The sequence below is a fragment of the Gopherus evgoodei genome, chromosome 13 (assembly GCF_007399415.2).
Source record: "Gopherus evgoodei ecotype Sinaloan lineage chromosome 13, rGopEvg1_v1.p, whole genome shotgun sequence".
Lineage (NCBI taxonomy): Eukaryota > Metazoa > Chordata > Testudines > Testudinidae > Gopherus > Gopherus evgoodei.
This window is the reverse complement of record NC_044334.1, coordinates 17,644,895-17,662,343: the sequence shown is the minus strand read 5'-3', so window position 1 is coordinate 17,662,343 and position 17,449 is coordinate 17,644,895. Positions and strand designations below refer to the sequence as shown.

The 17,449-nt window shown below is 43.8% G+C and overlaps 1 protein-coding gene and 1 long non-coding RNA gene across 3 annotated transcripts in view; one reads left to right on the top strand and one right to left on the bottom strand.

Moving 5' to 3' along the window:
- Positions 1-17,449, bottom strand: part of PPIL2 (peptidylprolyl isomerase like 2) — a 123,860-nt gene that overhangs the window by 94,016 nt on the left and 12,395 nt on the right. The gene's annotated exons all lie outside the window — the stretch shown is intronic.
- Positions 1,092-16,844, top strand: LOC115660732. The gene is made up of 3 exons (XR_004002902.1): positions 1,092-1,102; positions 7,350-7,354; positions 16,752-16,844. It is a non-coding gene; the product is annotated as an uncharacterized LOC115660732 (long non-coding RNA).

Sequence of the window (17,449 nt, the reverse complement as noted above, 5' to 3'; positions counted from 1 at the left end):
ATCACCGTTTATCTTTTGCTTTAACAGACTATACGTCAACCCACATACTAACTAGCAAAACATCAGAAGTAATGAAGAATGGTGCTGTGAAGTCTCAGGAAAAACTTACATTTTTGGTCATTAAGAATTTTTAATACAGCTGATACCGTAGCAAGGGTTCCATGGATTTTATGACTGAGAATCAGAGTTAAGGGGAAGATTAAGCTGGCCTGTTAGAACTGATTACATTACTTTTACTTTTTTTTAAATCACCTGACAGGGAGTCCCTCAGGCCCTGATCCTGCAATTTCATCTGTGCAGGCAGCAAAGTCCTACTGAAATCAACAGGACTCTGCATGGGCATAGCGATCCTCCAGCGCAGAGAAGCATTTATTTCAATAGGACAGAAGTGAGTGTTTGATCATCAGACCATAGTACCCAATCCCGCAACTGAGTGCCTTCCTCTTTCAGGTGCAGTGCACCCTCAACTACCACTGATTTCAACAGCCTGAGGGCACCTTGTAGGATTAGGCCCTTACAACCCTAAGAATTTGGGTAAGAATGGCTATTGGTAATGCAAGTAAAACTAAAACGGCCACCTCCCGAAACTTGCAGAGTGGTAAGCCTACCAATATAATGCATCATGATGGATCACAGGTTTATAAGCTAAGTCAGGACCTCAGAAATAATAATAATAAAAGCCTAGTTTGAGAAACATACAGGCTGTCAGAAAAATTGAGTCACTGCCAGATTTCCTGCTAGGAGCTTCTACAACAAAGGCCTTTTAAAAGACAACTAGTCTTGCTTTCAGACAATCAATTAATCAACAAATAAAGAAGGCAGGGAGCTGTATTCCTCCTTGTATCCCTAGACAGGTCTCTACTCGTTACTGTTTGTACATCTTTATAAGCTTTGTGCAGAGACTTGTTGGCTCAATTTTGATGGCGTATAGTGGTTACATAAAAAGTCACATGACCATTCCCCTCCTTCCCTCCCCCCCCCCCCAAAATCAAGACTTATGTTCCTTGATCAGAAAACTACAAGATATGACAGCTGGCTCATTCTTCTATAACAGCTGGGCTCTTTTTTTAAATTTTTTTAATACTAGACTGCCTCTCAAATTGTTTTGTCAAGTCACAGCATTAATTAGCTGCCACAAAAAGATAACCATCTGCCTAGTTTCCTAGCAAGACCAACAAGGGAAAAGATGGGAGACGGAATGAACACGCTAGTTTGTTAGCGTTGTCTCCGGCCCAGTAATTGGAGGATGCAAATCCAATATGGTGGTTCACATGCTGTGGTTCGCAGGCGAGACAGACATCATCTGCAGGAAGGCATAGTAATGGCAAAGACTGCACGTTCAGTCTAAAGTAGGATTTCTTACTAGGAAAAAGAAATTATTGAGGAAATGGAGAAGGCTTTACAGAGCTGACAATGTAAACTGATGTGTTTGGATGGCTTTGTCCTGCCTAGAGATATTACTGCAAAACAGATCCACAAATACATGCTCAACAAAATAGCCCAAATATTAAATCCAAGGTGCAATCCTTCACAGAGACACCACCTCTTGAAATATTCAAAAATCTCTAGGTCTTCTTTAAACCGATTGTAACTGAAAGAGATGCCGTCTCCCTCTGCTCTCAAAAGAGGAGAGCAGGCCATCTGTGAACAAAGCAAGGAGCTGCTGCAGCTCAAAGAGAGGCAGTCCTCAGACAGAGACCCTAGCTATGATTTAGGATCCAAACTGTTGTATTCGACTGCATTTTCTGCAGTATTTTAGTCTGCTTCCAGCTAGAGTCGATCAGCACTAGCACAAGTTGTAGCACATTATTTTATTAGTCAAGATGTATTATGTCCTTAGAAGCACTATCATGGCCTCAGGCTCCTATCTAGTATCCTAGGAGACAGTACAGTGCCACAGGTCACATCTTTTGGATGAGAGCAAGTAAACAATTTATTTCTTGATAAAGGTTGCTCATGTTGCAAGGCCTAATGTCAGCATGCAAAAATAATATGGGACAACACCTCACTACTAATTGCATTCCCAGGTAATGGTTCCATTTGTAATATGAAGACAAAAATGTGACTGACTGAACGTAGCCAACTGATCAGTATGTGCTACATTACAAAGAAATCTCAGAATCAGGAAGAGGCTAATTCGCACTCATGTTATATATTAACCACACAAAAAGTACATTAAAAGAATATTGTTACAGTAGGCAAGTCAAGATCTCAAGACAATGCAAAAATTAAGCTTGCTTATTAACTGGTTCTCAGTTCCAGTCTCCTCCCTACAAGATTCCTCATCCAATTTCAGTTCTCCACTCCACATACTGGCTTCTATTCCTAGTTTCTTTGCCCAATCATTCCCAGTCTACCCACACACCGACTCCCAGTCTTGGTTTCCCCTACCTACTCCCACCAGACTTCAGTTCCAGTGACTGCCCCTCATACTCCTTGTCCCAGTCTGCTCTAACCACAGGACCAGATCTTGTCTCTTCTACATTCAAATCAGGTAGCTTCCTCCTCCACACTGCTCGGGCGCAGCAGGGGAGGCACGGGAAGCACAGAAGAGAGTCCCTCTGTCCTCAGTTGAGATGCCAGCACCCAATGCAGCCTACAGCAACCGAGACCAGAAATTTCATATGAAGTCTGGCTCAGCTCTGTGCTGGAGCACATGCAGCACAGACAGAATCTTCAGGAAATTCAGCCCCTAAAATCTACGAAGTCTCTATGGAGCATGCCAAACTGCAATTTTGCAAAGGCTTACAATTTGGCCATATCTGGGTGGCTTTTCATCGGGAAGGCAAAAGAGACATCCTTAATACAAAGGCCACCCTCTGGCAAATGTCATGTCCCTGCTCCAAAGCCTAGGAGCAGTAAAGTTGTCCAAAGAAAAAGTCACCAGAATTTTTTTTATTTTATTTAAAAAAATACAAAAAAACCCACCCAGGAGCAAAACAACATTTTCTCCTAATTTCTTGGAGACAGTGAGCCCATTTTGGCTGAAGCACCCACAAAATAAAATTCAGCCTGAGGAAAGCTTCCAGCTTTCACTCTGAATTTTCTTGTTTATGCCACTGAGTTTGATTGTACTGAATTTCTTTAAGCTCAGTACCAATGTGGACACAAGAACAAATGGATATAAACTGGCCATCAGGAAGTTTTAGACTTGAAATTAGATGAAGGCTTCTAACCATCAAAGGAGTGAAATTCTGGAACAGCCTTCGAAGGGGAGCAGTGGGGGCAAAAGACATATCTGGTTTCATGACTAAGCTTGATAAGTTTATGGAGGGGATGGTATGATGGGATAGCCTAATTTTGGCAATTAATTGATCTTTGACTATTAGTGGTAAATATGCCCAATGGCCTGTGATGGGATGTTAGATGGGGTGGGATCTGAGTTATTACAGAGAATTCTTTCCTGGGTGTCTGGCTGGTGAGTCTTGCCCACATGCTCAGGGTTTAGCTGATCGCCATATTTGGAGACAGGAAGGAATTTTCCTTCAGGGCAGATCTGAAGAAGCCCTGGGGTTTTTTCGCCTTCCTCTGCAGTGTGGGGCACGGGTCACTTGCACAGGTGCCAACTTTTCCAAGAGCCCATGTGTCTCCCCAAATCCCCACCCCAGCCATGCCTCTTCCCCGAGCCCCCTGTGTTCTCCCTCCTCCATCCCAGTCGAGCAAAACAGCTGTTTTGCAGCGCTAATGCTGGGAGCTAGAGGGAAAAAGTGGGCACGCGGCACACTCAAGGGAGGAGGCGGAGCGGAGGTGAGCTGGAGAGGGGGAAGGGAGCTGCTGGTGGGTTCTGAGCTCCCATCAGTTTCTCCCCATGGGTGCTCTGGGGCTGGAGCACCCACAGAGTCGGCACCTATGGTCACTTGCTGGAGGATTCTCTGCACTTTGAAGTCTAAACCCTGATTTGAGGACTTCAGTAGCTCAGGACATAGGTTAAGGGTTTGTTACAGAAGTGGATGGGTAAGATTCTGTGGCCTGTGTTGTGCAGGAGGTCAGACTAGACGATCATAATGGTCCCTTCTGACCTTAAAGTCTATGAGTCTAAATACCTGGCAGGGAAAATTTCAACCCAAATGATTAAAATTTGGTAAACTTATAAACAATTGTAAAAAAAGTCTTGTAATGGGTCACTGTCTGGCGTCAGCACTGGGGCTGCTGGCCAGCCCCCAGGGGGTCAGCACTGAGGCTGCTGGCCAGCCCCCAGGGGGTCAGGGTCTGGGCTGCTGCCCAACCAGGTCCAGGCTGCCACCTGGCCCCTCACCCAGGGCTCCATTCCTGACCCTACTCTGTGGAGGGGTCTCCAGGTGGGAGGCGCTGGGCACAGGGGTCTGTGGGGGGACTGTGGCTCTCAACTGGTGGCCCAGGTAACACATTCTGGGCCGCATAAGGCAGCCCATAATGATAAACAGGTTGAGAGCCACTGATCTAGCACCAGTGGAAGAACTCTTCCCCTCCACACACAAATACAACTCTCACTCTGTCTCAAATAAAGCAATACAAGAGTTCAGACAGGTGCGTCTGAGTATAGAGGAACCAACTGAGATTACCATCTAGGGTCTGTTAATCATTTTTAGCACAGACAGTGTTTAACCTTTCTTAAAAGTATAGAACCCAGCTTTTTTTTTAAATGCCTAAAGTGTACATTGTGCTTGGCTGCTCCTTCTACCCCAAGTACTCCCTGTACAAGTGGTATATGATCCCTTAAAATGTGGGGCCAGTGCAATGCAGCAGTATGAGAAATCCAGAACAAAGAAGCGTGCTTGGCATTTCACTGATCGGTCTAGTTGAGTTCAGGCATTTCAGAGGTTATGTCTACACAGCATTCTGGACTGAGCAGGAGCAAGACTCCCAGCCCAGTTGACAGATTCAGCCTAGCAGGGCTTACGCTAGTGCTCTAAAAATAGCTGAATAGAGAGTGCTTTGGGCTGGAGCTTGGGCTCTGAAGCCTATCCCCATCCTTAGGCTTCAGAACCCGAGCATCAGTTCAAACTACAACTTCAAAGTGCTGCCTACACAGCTATTGTTAGAGTCCTAGTGCAAGCCCCACTAGCCTGAGTCTGTCAACCCAGGCTTAGAGGCTCACTCCACAATGCTGTGCAGACATATCTTAAGGGTGCACCTACCCTTCAATAAAAGACCTGGTGCACGGCAGGTGGCCTGGTGGCAGCTGGCCTGGATCAGCTGACTGTGGCTCACAGGACTTGGGCTGCAGGGTGAAACTTTGCAGTGTAGATGTTCAGGGTTGGGCTGGAGCCCAAGCCCTGAACCCTCCCCGTGAGGGTCTCAGAACTAGGGGGTGCAGCCTGAGCACTTACACTGCAATTTTCAGCCCCACAGCACAAGCCATGCGAACATGAGTTAATTGCCTTGGGCTCTGAAACTCAGTACAGGGTTTGTTATTGCAATGTAGAGAGGTGTGTCACAGAGCAGGGGCGGCTCTAGGCATTTTGCCGCCCCAAGCACGGTAAGAAGGCTACCTTCGGTGGCTTGCCTGCGGAGGGTCCACTGGTCCCGCAGCTTCGGAGGTCCTGCGACCCACGGGACCAGCGGACCCTCCACTGGTACGCCTACGGGAGGTCCTCCGAAGCCGCGGGACCAGGAGACCCTCCTCAGGCATGCCTGCGGGAGGTCCTCCTCAGCTGCAGGACCAGCGGATCCTCCTCAGGCAAGCCGCCGAAGGCAGCCTGTCTGCTGCCCTCGCAGCGACCAGCAGAGTGCCCCCCGCAGCTTGCTGCCCCAAGCACGTGCTTGGCGTGCTGGAGCCTGGAGCCACCCCTGTCACAGAGGCTCAGGTGACAACAGCTTTGCACTCCAGTGTTGCCTGCTGTCTGAGCCATGAAGCAACTTCCTGTTACCCAGGGGAGGTGTTTGTACTCATTGTTTAGATTTAGAAGGTGGGGAGGAGACAAGGCTGTAAACAGACATATACAGGAGGGCTGGGGTTATGTTGTGGGCAAAACTGCAGGTTTTTGTTTTCAAAAGTCTATTAACGAATCTTTCCTTTTCCCTCTATAATGTAGCAAAGACCTAGCTCATTACACAAAGCAGGCTTTTCAAACCTCAAAGCCTGAAAGCTCCGGGCCCTTGTCCAGCAACCTTTAAGGCAGGCAAATGGTCCCCATTGCCTAAAATGGGGTTTCTTGCCTGAGAAAGCGTTTACAGGATCTGGTCCTCTGTTTATAAACTGTGAGCAAGGAAAAGTTATGCAGGGAAGTCCAGCCAGCAAGGCAGTATTTCCAGTGTGTTGGTTTTAAGATCTGCATGTGTCACACTGAAAATTATGAAAGAACATTCTATTTAGACATAATTTGGATCCCATAGCATATTTTCTGAATTTTTAATTCTCATAATCTTTATTTTATTTGAAAACAAGATAGTCTTTCATAAGGGTTAAATGTTCTCCTGTTATACTTATTCAGCACCAAAAGTCAAAGCCTTCTATTTTCGATAGGACAATTTGTTGCTGTGGAAATGATCATTATGCCACAAGCAGAGAACTTAGGCCATGTCTACATCTAAAATTTTGCAGCGCTGGTTGTTACAGCTGTATTAGTACAGCTGTATAGGGCCAGCGCTGCAGAGTGGCCACACTTACAGCAACCAGCGCTGCAAGTGGTGTTAGATGTGGCCACACTGCAGCGCTGTTGGGTGGCTTCAAGGGGGGTTCCGGGAACGCGAGAGCAAACCGGGAAAGGAGACCCGCTTCGCCGCGGTTTGCTCTCGCGTTCCCGGAGCCACCCAGCAAACCGCAGGGAAGGAGACCTGCTTGCTCGGCGTTCCGGGAACGAGAGAGCAAACCGGGAAAGGAGACCCGCTTCGCCGCGGTTTGCTCTCGCGTTCCCGGAGCCACCCAGCAAACCGCAGGGAAGGAGACCTGCTTGCTCGGCGTTCCGGGAACGAGAGAGCAAACCGGGAAAGGAGACCCGCTTGATTACCAGAGGCTTCCTCCTTCCACGGAGGTCAAGAAAAGCGCTGGTAAGTGTCTACATTGGATTACCAGCGCTGGATCACCAGCGCTGGATCCTCTACACCCGAGACAAAACGGGAGTACGGCCAGCGCTGCAAACAGGGAGTTGCAGCGCTGGTGACGCCCTGCAGATGTGTACACCTTCAAAGTTGCAGCGCTGCAACTCCCTCACCAGCGCTGCAACTTTCTGATGTAGACAAGCCCTTAGACTTCAGATGGAGAAGCTGAAGCAAGAACAGATGAGTTCTCAAAGGGTGAAAAATACTTGTTTTTCATGCATATATCTTATCAGTAATAAAGCACACGAGAAAACCAAAGTGCAAAATATAAGGTGGAAAAGCAAAAAAACTGTTTCTAAAACTAATATTCTTCAAAGATTACTGTCAAGTCTCAGTAACTCTTCAATGAAAATATAATTCAGGAAAGAAAAAGCAAAGTTTAATAAAAAGGCACAGGTTTGAAATTTTAAATTTATCACCAAATCTCACATCCAAGATTACATTTATGCCATAAACATTTTCCCAGGCAGAAATAAAAGCTAGTATTCTTTTAAAGAGACAATTACACACTAGTACTGGAAAGCAGGGTTAAGACACAATGTCAGCTGTTTAACAATGAGGATTGGAAAAACTATCTGAGCTTTCCCCTCAGCAGATTCTCTCCCTTTTTGAGACACACTTCCAACAAAAAGCAACAGAGTCCTGTGGCACCTTATAGACTAACAAATGTATTGGAGCATAAGCTTTCATGGGTGAATACCCACTTCGTCAGATCCATGGCTTCCAACAAAGCCAGTCAGGCTACTTTTGGCCATGACCTACTTTCTAGCAAGCATTAACAAGCCCCACCACAGAGTTGTCTCTAGTCTGTCAGCTGACACAATCTATTCCTCCTGGGATGCGGAAGGGCAGCTTTTGGATGAAGCATGCTGATTGTTTAAAATTAAATCACCCTTTGTCACTGATGCGTGTGAATCATGAAGATATGACCTATAATCCCTGCATATCAATTAGTTACACACTCTGAATCCCTTTGGTCCGTGTCAACATGTTCATCATTCCCCTGTTAAAGACTTGTTGCTAATGAGATTTTGACTCTGCTGGATACATACCAGTCTGAAAAACAATCAAAACAGACTCGCTTTGTTCTTCAGCCTCTCATGGATAGTGACGGTGGGGAGCAGCAAGAGTTTTATTTACTAAATGCAGAGCTTTCCAGATTCCTTAACTGAGTTAATGTTAAAAAATGTTAGTCATCTAGTAATCTACCTAATAGCCTATTGTAGTAAGGGACAAAAACAGAGAGCAATGCCATCAAGGATAAAAATCTCTACAAATTCAACTCTGATGGCAAGGTCACTGAGGAGTCAGAAACATCAGACCCTGAATTGGCCAGCCACAGACAAATCCTGTAGCATAATGGACAAGATGCAGAAGTGAAGAGACTTTGGCACTACTGTAGGCTGAGAACCACCAAAATGGGACACTGGAGATTTGGGGGAGAGGGGGCGGAAAACAGGTACTAAAGATAAAAATGGATTTGTCTTACGTACCCGTTGCTGAAATTCTGCCTGCATCTTTACTTACACTTCAGGTTCTTTTAGAGATCACAAACCTATTGTTCTTAGTTTCCCATCTTTGAACTTTGAGAAGCAACCACACCACTTTTCCAGTCACTGAACATTCAAGAAAAATGCAGATGATATTGCTTGGCTGTTTCAGTTTCAATTGCAGAGCAGCAGGCATACTGAGTACTACTTAACATTTTAAAGTGAATTTAATGCTGGTGAAAGGTGCCACATTGACAGCCTTGGAGACAAAGTCTATAGTGAGTGCACACAATAGATACGCAGTAGGAAACAGAAGGGCAAGCCTAACCCCAGTTAAGATTGCCCAGTATGCCTCAATGCTGCCTTGGAGGCACCTGGTCTAGACGTAAGAAGATAGTTCAGTCTCCAGATCCATTCAAGCTACAGCTACTCAGCAGAGACTCCTAGTGTGACTGCCAGCTATGACAGTATTTTAATCACATGGACAATTGTCCGCTCAGAGCTAGACCAATACTATCAATTCATTTCCACAGGTCAAACAACAGCCTTTAGTTGATAATGACTTTCATTCACTACAAAGTAGTTCCAGATTTGGGCTGGTGGCTCGGAAATGAAAAGGGGCATCTCTCATTAGCCACTTCCAGGTCATCAAGTCCCAACAGTAAATATTTAATTAAACTGGTACTCCACATCAATCAGAGCCCTGCCTTTAGGGCTGCAGAGATTTGCTTGACTCACAGAATCTGGCAACAGCACTGCCATAACAAATGGAATGTTAATAAAAGATATATGGAAAGATAATGAACAGGACAATAGAACCTCAGAGTTACAAACACCTTGGGAATGGAGGTTGTTCATAACTAAAACGTTCATAATTCTCAACAAAACGTTACAGTTCTTCTTTCACAAGTTTACAATTGACATTGACTTCCAACAGCTTTGAAACTTTACTATGCAGAAGAAAAATGCTACTTTCCTTTTATTTTTTTTAGTAATTTACATTTAACAGTAATGTACTGTATTTGCCTTTTCTTTTTTTTTTTTTGGTCTCTGCTGCTGCCTGATTGCATACTTCAGGTTCCAATGAGGTGTGTGGTTGACTGGTCAGTTTGTAACTCTGGTGTTCATAATTAAAAGGTTCTACTGTACAATATTAGACCTGCAATTTTAATGCAGTCTGAGATCTTCTATCAACCCAGACACATAGTATCCATAGTCAAATCTAACAGTTCATGGAAAATACAGAGAAACAGAAGTACTGAAAAGCCTTAAATCTCACATTTTAGTGAACTCTGGACAAGAGAAGATCCGGAGAGTCTGATACTGAATCTCATCTAAGGCTACAATGTTTCATAGCTTCCAAGTGTCACAAACACAAAAATGCATCTAATGTACCCCATCTTCCACCAAAATAAGAAGTGGAGGGGAAAAAAGACCACCTGTTCAGTCTGTAAAATCTAAATTCAAATACTTATTTGCTCTAGGAGAAAAAATGCATTAGGAATAACAGGATACATTTGTGTGCGTGTGTGCCCGAGTGTCCAGAGCCAGTCTACTGAATACCAAAACTACCCAACATTCCCCAGATCCAGAGGACCAGGAAGGTACTTAATCAGCACCTTGCTGTGTTTTTTTAATTAACCTCCCTCTTCATTGTGAATTTAAATAATTAAGTGTTTTTCAGCGTTTTACCTTTCGGCCGCATCACAAGGAACCAAATATGACTCTTTAAAATAGACACACTCAGGCAAGCTACAGGTGTGTCACCACCTGTAATATACACACCTAGAGAAAGGAAAAACAACCTACAAGTAACTGATCTATGTCTATTATGAGAAGTGAGAGTGGGAGGAAAGACAGGAGGAAGGGGAGAAAAAAACTTAAAAAAAAAAAGAAAAGAAAAAATAAGAAAACAACAATTTTCCAGATAAAGATCTAGCCTACTAAGCCTGTAACCAAGTGATCTTATCACTGTCACCTTCATTCCCTCTATCCTCCTGCTCCTTATATTAATTTTCTTTATGACCATAACTAGTTATGACATGTCGAATTTAGATTGTTCTCTGGGTAGGATTCATGTCTGAACATGTTTCTGTGGGGTGCCTGGCAAACTTGTGAGCACTAGCCAAATAAAATATTAATAGTTTTACTGTACACAAAAAGGTGATCTTTTGGCACAAATTTAAGAAGAATAAACAGGAAGCTGAAAGGAATGGTCAAATACCTACAAATCTTTTAAACAATGTCTTCAACTGCAGCAGTGAATTCCCCAGAAGCCAAGGTAAGGGGCTGACAGGGAATTCAACATATCCATTCAAAGTGTGCAGGTCACACCTTTTTTGTTTATTTAAAAGTACAGAGAATGATACATGGGGCAAGATTAATAGGGATTCAGTGCAAAAAAGTTGCTATAGTTTTTAATACCTTTGCTCAACCATGAAAAGTTGCAAATCACTATTTCTAATACTATCACAAATAGTGATAAACTATCTTTCCCAAATGTGAACAGCAGTTCTGTGTAGCTCAAAAGCTTGTCTCTTTCACCAAAAGAAGTTGGTCCAATAGAAGATATTACTTCTCCATCTTCTCAGCTACAGCTGGAACTCTCTTATTTTGTGTTTGTACAGCACCTAGCGTAATGCTCGTCTCCCAGACACCGACAGTTAAATATTTATTTGTATTGTGGTAATCTTGCAGTACCTTTTTCCCTTGGGGAATTTTCTTTTCCCCCAGAGATGTTCAATTTGGTATAAATTTTGAAGCAATTTCTATTAGCTCTGTTTTAACACTAAAGTCTCAAGGCATTTCGTGGCAGTTCAGTTAAGTCTCTTACTGGTATCTTATATGCCACATACATCAGATATTCAGGGATCAAGACAACCAGAGGCAGAGTTAATTCATCCAAAATAATCCCTTAACAGTTGAAGATTTCCTTGTACATTATGATCCTTGTTGATGCTTTTCCAGAGCCACATTTCAGCTCAGTTTCCCTGAAGTTGTGATACATGGTGTGCGTTACAAAAGGACTAAGAATAAAGTGGGATAGCATGCTTTGTGGGGACCGTCTGCTGTTCCAATGAACCCAGCAAGAGTCCCGACACTATTCTGAGATGATGTGCATAAACATGCTAGCAAAATGAAAGCTGGACCTTTTGCCACAAAATTCATGTAATTACCTTTAGATTGTTCACTGAGATCTACTAATTTCTGAAGCAAATTAGGCAATAAGGAAAATGTGGTCCAAGCAGTACATATTAAATAGTTTATCTTGCTTAAAAGGCTTCATGTGAAACCTGGCACACAGAATAGCCTCAAGTTTCTGCAGGTTCATCCTCAAGATATTTTAGCCAGAGGCCTTTTACCCCCTCCAATTGTGAACACATCTGGAGAGATCTATTCACAGCTCTGTACAGGAAAAAAACCCACTCCCTCTTGAAACACTGCTGCAAACACAGACCATGGGAATACAGTCACCAGTGTTATCAGAAGGCATTCTCCCTGGCTTATTCTTATCTACGAAAGCGTCTCCACTTCTGGAAATACCCAAAGGGCGAGTTACTGAGTGAAATCAGACAGTTTGGCAATCATGTCCCAACAGGCACTGGTAATATCTTTAAGCAGTCCCAGTACATAATTTTTAACCTTTTTTCCTATCCTACACAGAACATACAGCCGAACAGATATGCTTATGATCATTCTCTTTTTCTCTCTTTTAGTGAAGTATGTGAAAGCCACAGTGTGGCCACATCATACCTAAACCAAGTCTCTTTAGGGAAGCTTCCACTAACACAGTTTCCTCATGAAAGGTAACTGTTTTCTACTTTGTAATAAGCTATTCTACACACAGAGAACCTTGTATTTTTCGTCACTGAATCTTTTATTAGAACTAAAACAGTTCAAGAAACGACTTTGCCCCAAGTTTCCAAAGACCCTCCTTGGCAAGTTTACCAAAACAGTAAAAAGGTACACCTGGTGTGACATTTACACCTGCAAAATATTTGAAGACTCAATTGAAAGTTGCACAGGTCACAAACAAAGCCATCCATTTTGGATTCTAGGGCCACAAATGCCCCATCCTCTTCATCAGCATGGATTCTTGAAAAGCATCCTCCAGAGGATACCTGAATTTCTGATTATCCCTTTGGCTGGGCTCCAAACTGTTGAAACCTGAAGCTACCACACTACTTAGAAGCAATCATCCATTTTCAGGTACCCATGGAGAAAGTATTCCATTGCCAGTGGAAGTTCCTGCTTTCTCACATGCTGTCAGGGGACGTGTTTGATCATTTGGATTTTAAGCCCTATGCTCCAGGTCTTGAGCAGAAAAAAGATCCATACTGGGAGGAATGGGCAGCACTTCTGAATTTATCTTGCTAAAAAACAGTATCTGATCAGTGTGATTGTATTCTCTAATGATTAGGGGATCCCGGCACTGCAGAAACAGAAAACTAATGAGGAGACAGCCTACATGCAAGAGGTTCCACAGGCTCTCCATCTGATAATATTGTCCTTTAACACTGACAGATTGACAATGCTTATTGGATTTCATAGAAAGAGAGTGTTCTGTATGGATATGAGAACAAATTTAGGAAAAATCTCCAAGGAGAAAAACTGCAAAGCCACATGAAAACAGAATTAACAATGTTCCATGCCTTGCTTGGCAGACCTTGAAACTCCTACAGTATGTCTGAACATGATTACTGTGTTGTATTAGCGTCCGGAGGTCCAGTCAGGGAATGGAGTACTCCAATGTACCAGACACTACACACAACAAAAAGACTGTCCCTGCTTGCCCTAAAGAGCGCTAAATGCTTGGGCATCTCGCCTTCCTAAACTACTTGTACTCCCACCAAATGTATTACTCTAGCTTCAGTAAAGAGTGATCTCCTTTAACCCCAAATCCTTGTCTAATCATAGCCATTACACACCCTAAGACCGCTCACAAAGACTGAATTGGTTGGATTTTAGCACCTTCCAGGAAAACAATTTTTCTTTTACCATGGACTCAAAATTAGTTGTAATAGCTGTTCTAGACTTTCTTCCTAAAGGTAATTAAAGGCGGCTGCACCCTATTATCCGAACACACATATGGAGCAATGTAATTACAATGTAAATTGCAGCAAGTTATTATTACACCACTCACACAGACTAAGATGAAAAAGAAAAATCATCTTTCATTTAACAGCAAGGGTACTTGTCATCTTCACAGACTCAGGTAAGACATCCACACCATCCAACCTATTAAAAAAGGTTGAATGTCCCTTTAATTTTGGTTATTATCCTGGCCTTATTGTCTAACACTGAGTTCAAAGAAATATGAACGTGGCCCATGCAGCTCATCTACCATAGCTCATTTCTGAAAAATTCAGTCCAATGTTGATTTGAAAGGCAAACGTGGAATCTAATGTCTAGTGAGTTGTAAAAACTTTGTCACAAATTCGCTGAAGATCTGGCAGCCATTCCTTCAATACACCCTCCTCACAGTTTTTACACCATGTGGTTTCTTTTACCATAATACTGTAAAACAAGAAGGCAAGATTCCAGCCCTATGATATGAGTCAATGCCTAAATCATTTATGATCTAATTTCTTGACTTGGTCTTGTCAATTCTTTCCATTATTTTTCTCTGTCTCAAAATAAACAAATTTTACAAACACACAGATGTTTAAGGAAGTTTCACCTTTGCCCTAACTTTTGCAACTTTTTCCAGCAGGATTTCCTCTATTTCAATAGCCAAAGAGGTTGTTTTTTTAAAGCAGTAAGAATTTTTTTAAAAATATTTTTTATATAGTGTGCAATGAATATATCCGCAGACAGCGAAGTCAAACTTTTTTCATATCGCTTCCATTAACCTGACAAACCAGCCTCTCACATTTAGTGAGACAGTTAATTTCTCTGGGATGGACTGAATTTTAATTACTTGAGCAAAAAAACCCAACACATAATATGTTTCCATAATAGCCAGAACTAAGGCTTTGTCTACTTTTGTCAGTCAGGTGTGTGTGTGTGTGGGGGAAACAAAAACAAAAAAGCCCACCCATGACCAACATAAGTTTGACTCACAACACTGCCGGTGTGGACAGTGCTATGTCAGCGGGACACATGCTACCGCCGCTCGCTGGAGGTGCTTTAATTATGCCAACAGGAGAGGTCTCTCCCACCAGCACAGAACAGCTACACAAGAAACCTTACACGTGGCACAGTGGCTCAGCTGTGCCATTGTAGAGTCCGTAGCGTAGACATAGCCTAACAAGACACACAGCAATATCCATTAGCATTTGGAAGAACTATTAAGCCCTTGATAATGGGCAAAGATCTAATCTGTAAAGGGCCTGAGAAGCCAGGGACGGATTAGGGTTTTGTGAGGTCCCTGGGCCAGAGCAAGTGGGAACCCCTTTCCATCCCTCCCACCTGCAGTGTGTCGCTTCCCCCTGGTCCACGCTCCTGCAAGGGAAATGGGGTCAGGGCATGGGGGCTTGCCCCACTCCACCCACCAGGCAGGTGGAGCGAGGCAAACCTCCACGCCTCGATTCCACTCCTTAGCTGGAGCACCAGGCAGAAGGCGGCAAGCCCCCGCATCTTGACCCCACTTCCTGGCTGGAGCGCCAGATGGGCAGGCATAGCGGGGCAAGCCCTCGCGCCCTGATCCTGCTCCCTAGCATTAGCAGGCGTCATGCGGAGCAGGTCAGAGTGCAGGGGTGCCCATTTTTCCAGGGCTCCCCAGTTGGCCGGGGCCCCAGGCACGGGCCCCACTGACCCAGTGCCTAATCCACCACTGTAAGAAGCAAACATGAATAAGAGTTTTTTTAAATATATAAATGAATTAATTCAGCTGCAACACTCACACTTTTTAATTAGAGGCTAAAAGGTATTTGAAACCTTTGTGTTAGTTTCCCCAGAAATATACGCTGCTTTGAAAACAATCGATTATCACCAGGAAATGAACAGAGATGGTTCTGCTGGGAACAATTTTCATCCCATTCAGGCCCACGGTACAAGTTTCAAAGAAATTAAAGTGCTGAATGTAACAAAGCCAAGGGACCCCCCTCCAAGACTGCACACCACCTGCTCAGCCAGGCATCACATTACTATATCCACGTTGTTCAACATTTCTTTCAAACAATGGATTAAAAAGGTACATTGTCAAGACTCAGACTTAAATTGGACTCATCAGCAGTATTATGATTGAGGAGGCACTAATTGCACTCTCTCTGCAGCCCCATTCTTCTGAGATAGGGCACTGAAGTGTACCACAATCACCTTCTCGATACACTTTTAGGAGAGCAGAGCTGACAGGCCCCGTGGGAGAAAGCATGAGTCTGTCTTCCTAGAGAACACCTACGCCCAGGATTTTTTTTGTTGATGCTGAGTCTCTCAGATTAATATTAGCCATGTACTGGACACGTTTCAATCCCTCATCCCACCTATTTATTTTATGTAAAATATTCTCAAGGATCAAGAGAGTGAGAGACTTAAAAACATTAATCCTTTTAAGCTAAATGAGACTTTGGGCAGACAGAACTAAGAAGTTTATTTTGAATGAGAAAGGTGATTTTCCTACAAGGCCGGGGGGATTCTCAGCCTTTATCCCTCAGTAACCCCACAGCCAACCACCCTTTTTTCCTCCACTGACTCAACTTACGGCTTCCTGCAACTGCTCCTCTTTAGTTGTGTGCCCCAGAATCCTTTCTGTTGCTTCATGGAACTCTTAAGAGACAAGGCAATAAGTGAGGGACCAGGACTTGTCTAAAGTAGGGAAACAAGGGTGGTATTTCAATTGAGTTAGCTCAATCAAACTAGCTTAACTCGATTAAAACTCCACTTAATGCAATGGTCCCCAAAGTGGGGTCCACAGTGGAACATTTGAGGGTTGCAGCAGGGTACAGGCCAGGCCCACTCTGCTCCGGCCTCACCCACAGGCTCACAGCCTGGCCGTTGCCATTCCTGGCCCCATCCCCAGGCTCCCAACCCAGCCATGGCTCCAGCCTCAGCCCTCTTACCCGTCTGCATCCCCTTGGAGCTGTGGCTGTGCTCCCAACTGTGGCTCCTGGAGTGTGCGGAAATGGGGAAGGGCAGCACGACAAGAAAATTTTGGGGACCACTGACTTCATGCCTACACAGTTTAACATCTTGACTTGCTAAAATGCAGCTAGAGTTACAGTTTGGCTATAGGCACTCTGATCAGCGTACAGCGCAGCCAGCTAACTCGCCTTCAAATGTGCTTGCCTGTATCTTAACAAGTCATCTTTCTTGAAATCTGCCGCCCAGAACTGGGCACAATACTCCAATTGAGGCCTAATCTGCGCAGAGTGGAATGGAAGAATTACTTCTCGTGTCTTGCTTACAACACTCCTGCTAGTACATCCCAGAACGATGTGGGACTGTGTCAAAAGTCTTGCTATAATCAAGATATACAGAATGGAGAGAACTAAATAGTGGTGTCCCCCGGGAGTCTGTACTGGGACCAGTCCTGTTCAACATATTCATAAATAATCTGGAAAAAGGGGTAAACAGTGAGCTGGCAAAATTTGCAGATGCTACTAAACTACTCAAGATAGTTAGGTCCAAAGCAGACTGCGAAGAGTTACAAAGGGATCTCACAAAACTGGGTGACTGGGCAATTAAATGGCAGATTAAATTCAATGTTGATAAATGCAAAGTAATCACACTGGAAAACATAATCCTAACTATACATATAAAATGGAGTCTAAATTAGCTGTTACCACTCAAGAGAGAAATCTGGAGTCATTATGCATTAGTCTCTGAAAACATCCACTCAATGTGCAGCAGCAGCATTATCATTAAGAAAGAGATCGATAAGATAGAAAATATCATATTGCTGCTATATAAATCCATAGTACACCCGCATCTTGAATACTGCATGCAGATGTGATCGCTCCACCTCAAAGAAAAAAGATATATTGGAATTGGAAAAGGTT